Source organism: Eptatretus burgeri, chromosome 5 (genome assembly GCF_056783735.1).
Source record: "Eptatretus burgeri isolate ZD-2024b chromosome 5, Ebu_testis_v1, whole genome shotgun sequence".
Lineage (NCBI taxonomy): Eukaryota > Metazoa > Chordata > Myxini > Myxiniformes > Myxinidae > Eptatretus > Eptatretus burgeri.
Window position 1 is genome coordinate 10,881,191 of NC_140965.1, and position 5,907 is coordinate 10,887,097.

Genomic DNA, 5,907 nt, shown 5'->3' on the forward strand with positions numbered 1-5,907 from the left:
TCCAAGCGGAAGTCACCCTCACGAGGGGCGAGGTGATCTACATATTATATCTATCTAGAATTCCAGCAATCTCTGTGTGTGTCTGTCTGTTTTGTTTGTCTGTCTGTTTGTCTGTCTGTCTGTGACCGCCGTTTCTCGACGACTGCCGGGCCGATCTTATTGAAACTTACCAGGAATATTGCCGGGGACCCGCGGATGTGCCTTTTCGAGGTTTGATATCGATCGGACGAGCGGTTCCAAAGTTACAGCCATTTATCTGTCGACCAATGACAAGACACGGTGATATGACGTCACGAATTACGTCACAATTAAGATTTATTTATTTGTTTGTTTGTTTGCTTGCTTGCTTGCTTGCTTGCTTGCTTGCTTGCTTGCTTGCTTGCTTGCTTGCTTGCACGATTGACGGTCCGATCTAATTGAAACTTGCCAGGAATATTGCCGGGGACCCGCGGATGTGCCTTTTCGAGGTTTGATATCGATCGGACGAGCGGTTCCCAAGTTACGGCCATTTTACTGCTTTTCAGTGTTGAAAAGGCCCCGCGGATGTGCCTTTTCAAGGTTTGAGAGAGAGAGATGCTGCACATACTGGCACTCACTTACAGGCCCGTACGAGTACGCCAAATGGAAGAAGAAAAAAAAACATTCCAGCTACCCTCTCCATACTTTGTCCGTCGGTCAATGTAAAAAAAAAAAATTCATATATAATCTTGACAACTGTGTTTAATTCCATCTAAATACTTCACTGATCAGAAAAAAATGTTGTTGCCAGTTTTTCTGTGTGGTCCCAGGGTCATTTTTGCTACAAAATAAACTTGGTGTGAAAATACGATAATATTTGACCAAAAATTTAGTTTCTTTAGTAAGTACTAGTGCGGGCCCGTAGGTGCGTGCCAGTATGTGCAGCTTTGTGCCTGCAGTATCAGGTCCCCAGCATCAATTGTGATGTCATATCAAATGAAGAAGAAGAATTGTGACAACTCCTCTCTCTCGCCCCGCCCCCTCTCTCCCCTCCTCTCTCCCCACCTCTCTACCCTCCTCTCTCCCCTCCTCTGTCCCCCTCCTCTCTCACCCCCTCTCTCGCCCTTCTCTCTCCCTCCTCCTCTCTCCCTTCTCTTGCCCCCTCTCACCCCCTCTCTCACCCTTCTCTCTCCCCCCTCCTCTCTCCCCTCTCTTGCCTCCCCCTTCACCCTCCTCTCTCGCCCTTCTCTTTCCCCCTCCTCTCTCCCTTCTCTCTCCCCCTTCCTCTCGCCCTTCTCTCTCCCCCCTCCTCTCGCCCTTCTCTCTCCCCCTCCCCTCTCTTGCCACCCCCTCTCACCCCTCTCTCCCCCTCCTTTGTCCCCCTCCTCTCTCACCCCTCTCTCCCCCCTCTCACCCTTCTCTCTCCCCCTCCTCTCTCCCTCTCTTGCCCCCCTCTCACTCCTCTCTCGCCCTTCTCTCTCCCCCTCCTCTCTCCTCTCTATTGCCCCCCTTTCACCCTCCTCTCTCGCCCTTCTCTTTCCCCCTCCTCTCTCCCTTCTCTCTCCCCCTCCTCTCACCCTTCTCTCTCCCCCTCCTCTCTCCCTTCTCTCTCCCCCTCCTCTCGTCCTTCTCTCTCCCCCTCCCCTCTCTTGCCACCCCTCTCTCCTCCCCTCTTTCCCCCTCCTCTCTCTCACCCCCTCTCTCCTCCTCCTCTGTCCCCCTCCTCTCTCCCTCCCCTCTCTTGCCCCCCTCACCCACCTCTCTCGCCCCCTCTCTCCCCCTCCTCTCTTCCCCTCCTCTCTCGTCCCTCTCTCTGAAAATGTATTCACAAATGTCTACCAAGCACAACAATTAAATCCAACCTTGGGAAAAAACAGCTTTCAAACCCTTGGGAAACAGCTGTTTCCCTCTGGAAAATTCAAACCTTGGCATTAATTAATAATTTGAATAATAATCAAACCTTGGGAGTTTGGCACATACCCAGGTATGGCACATACCCAGAGAAAGGCACATACCCAGGTCCCCAGTGTCGATTGTGACGTCATACCACACGAAGAAGAAGAATTGTGACATCAATCCTTCAAAAAAATAATTAATGAAATGAACATTAATTGTGACGTCATTCGTGAAGTCATAGCACCGTGTCCTGTCATTGGTTCACAGATACATGGCCGTAACTTGGGAACCGCTCGTCCGATCGATATCAAACCTCGAAAAGGCACATCCGCGGGTCCCCGGCAATATTCCTGGCACGTTTCAATCTGATCGGACCGGCGGTCGTCCGGTTATTAATAATTTGGAAAGAAAATTGGCATGATAAGGTGAGAAGGTGGAATGACACCTTCAGCTGCCATATATACACCTTTTCAACACTGAAGCAGTAAAATGGCCGTAACTTGGGAACCGCTCGTCCGATCGATATCAAACCTCGAAAAGGCACATCCGCGGGTCCCTGGCAATATTCCTAGCAAGTTTCAATCAGATCGGACTGGCGGTCGTCGAGAAACGGCAGTCGCAGACAAACAGACAGACAGACACACAGAGATTGCTGGAATTTTCGATAGATACCGTGTGACCCCTGAAAATGATCACGATGATCCAATCCACTTTGAGAGTATGTTTCCATATAGTCATGAGTCTCTGTGTGTGAATATTGTGCAGTTAAATGCTATTAATGTATAATTCTTCACCACAAGTACCAGCACATGGAGTCTCAAAAAGATGAGCATTTGAATTTCCAATGGACAAAGTGTCGCATGAAGAATTTTGCAAACATCAGTCACTCCTATTGTGAACCAATGTGTTCCACTTCAAACCACATATATTTATATTTACACCTGAGTCCTTGCTCCTTATGTTACTCCTCTTTCTCATCTTGTCCATTTACAGTGGGTTGTGTGTTGTGACATTTGTCCTCATCTCCCGCGCAGTGGCAGAGTTCAGTGCAGACAAGATTGTGGTGTCTGCAAGAGCACCTGCCTGAGCATGTCCTGTCTGTGGATGCACAGCTGCATCGCATCAGCTGCAAAACTGCATCTGGAGCTGGTGCTTCCTCGGTCAGCACTGGCACCAGTCGACTATCTTGCTGCTGCCATCAAAGCTCCAGAAGGTTGGGGATGACTGGGTCTAGGACCAGGTCCTGTGACCAAACACTCGCCTGTACATGTGCTCGCCTGATATGCTCCAACCAAGCACCATGGGTAGGTGGTAGTTTGTGCACTCCTTGTTCAGGCTTCAGTAGTTTGAAGAGGTGCCACCTGAGGTCCTTCGCCTGGGTGATGTGGAGTCATCTAGGACAGAATAGTGCGCACAAGAACTCTTCACAGTCCTTGACCACTTCAGCGGACGGTTCTGCTCCTTCTCCAAGCCCAGCCAGTGCAGCAAGTACCGTGGGGCTTGATGCAAGGAATGCTGTGAAGCATCCCTTTTTGCCCTTAACTTGTATGACCAAGTTGGTCATAGATTGGTTTCAGCATGACTTTGTGACGGCGCTCCCTGGTGCCCATGATTACTGCTGGTTTGATGCCCAGTTGTGGCACCCTGCGAAGAGCCAGGAGTAGGACATCAGTGTCTTGGGAATATAGGTGGACTCTGAGTCCTGTTTCTGCAACTTCCACCGCATGTAGAATCATGAGAGTGTCTGCCTCTTCATGTGTGCTCACACCTGTAGAGACAGGGCTGTCGGAGTTTGTCACGACACCACTGCATGTCACGGTCACCAGGTTCCCAGCAGTACTCATGTTGATGAGTTTTTGAGCCAGGTACAGAGTGAGTGAATCCTTTGTGTCGTTGCTTGCGAGAAAAGTACCTTTGTCTCTGATGCAAGTTGAATCTTGTACTATGTAGGATCGGATTCCCTTTGACTTGCCTCTGCGCCGTTCTCTTGTGCCTTCCTTCAGTGAAGATACTTTGGTATAGTTATCAAAGATAACCCTCACTTTGTCATAGCCTCGAGCTTTTGAGTCGATGATCTTGACATATGATGTGCCAAGGTCACTGCAGTTATTGAAGTTCTTGACCGCCATCAACTCCTGCAAGACTGCCATTCCATCGACTATGAGACAGCACCCCTTCTCTTTGGTCAGTTTGTGTGTAGTAGCTTCTTGGGTTGTGTCACTATCGGTCTGCACAAGATTCTCCAGCAGGTGGATTACTGTGCTTTTGTCAGTTGTTGGGTGGATCGATCCATCTGGTTTCATCAACACCCGGTTTGTGTATGCAAACTCGTGAGTGCCAATCACTGCTTCCAAATCAATGTCCTCTCTTGATGACCGCGCTATCACCAGCATCCTGGCAAAGAGTGATGATGTTGCCTTCAGTATCACAGCTTCGGAGCCAGCATTCAGTTTGATCTCTTTTGCAGATGCACTCCAAGACTGCAGTTTGACCTTTGTCATCTTGGACCATAGGTTTTCATTGCCAGTCAGACGTTCTTTAACGAATCTCAGATAGGCACCCATGCCAACCTGCTCTGTTGACAGGATGCTCTCTTTGACATTGTTGGGGAGTATCTCCTTTGACAGGAGCTTGAACATGCGGCCTGTCATGGCCTGGGGATCAGGCTCGGTATTGGACCCCTTGAAGATGTTGCATTGTGCTGGCACCGCCTTCAGCTGTGAAATAGCTCGGTCCTGGTGACGAACTTTGGCCTGGGAGAGGCAGTGGTGTTGATGTGCTTTTGCACTGTTGGATAGTGCAGCCAGTCTTTCGGTCTCTGCAGAGAGGCGTGCCCAAGGTGCCTAAGCACCTCAGGGCCTGTGAGACACAACTTGAGTAGAGTCTTTGGGTACAACGTGATCCCAGAGATTCCTCCTTGACCTTTGGTAGATTTGTTGAGGTGCTCCATGGCTTGGTATACACCAATGCGAGTGAATGGAAGTGTTGCTTGTGTTCACCGTAAAGTCACCATTCACAAACTCCTGCCAAATGTCTGGGTCTGTGGTTTTCATCTCATGCATGCGAGCAATGTACTCAGGGATGTTTTGGGCATAATCTAGCCTGTTGTAGGCGAAGAAGTAGACACACAGTTTCTCTCGGGCTGCCAAGTAGAGGAACCAGTTACCCTCACGTGTAGCACGCTGAAACTGGAGCAGCACCATGACCTGGTTCATGTACATGCGCGCCCACTTGTACATTGGATCCTTGTCATGAGTGACATCATACTCTAGCAGCTGCTTCTCGATGTTCAGAGACTCCAGCTTCACTAGGAATACCTGGTGTGCCATGTGGACGTCCTGGTTGGCCCTGCATGCATCAGTCAACTCCTCTGCTGCTGACCGTAGGGAGTCACGCACTGCAGGATGGTCTTCCAGGAATGCATCCAGCCAGAGGTCGAACAGTGCTTGCAGTGTTACTTGGTGAGCTTGAAGAGCCCTGTTGTGATGGTTGCCATTGATAATTAATCTGGGTCACCGTGACACTGCTATACAGGTCTGCTTCCTGCCACTCCTCATCAAGGCCACTCCCCTCAATTGTCCTGCCCAAGCACCGCAGAACACATAGCACAGTGTGAAATGCACCAGGGCATAGTACCCACTTGTTCTTGTACTGCGGGTCAAGGTATTCAAGCTTCAGTGCCCTCTTGTACTGGTCCACATCCATTGTTGCCACCAGTTTGCTGTCTGGTCCAGTCATGAGATCATTCACTCTTGATAGCTGATCCAGTGCCATGACCAAAGTGGTCCATTCATGGGCTGCAGCATTGATGATGAGAAGCCCAAAGGCGTGGTCCACTACTGTGGGAGCATCCGTGGGCAGTGGGATATGTGTGAGTGAATTATAGGCAGACCAAACAGGTACAGGCTGCTCTCCATCCATCCTGTCATCTGTGGGTTCTTCTGGTTCACCTTCCTCTGTTGGCGGTGTTTCTGGGCCAGGCTCATGAACACGAGGCCTGTTGAAGAAGCGTGCCACCATCCACCCAATGTCATTGGTTTGTGATCTGCCGTA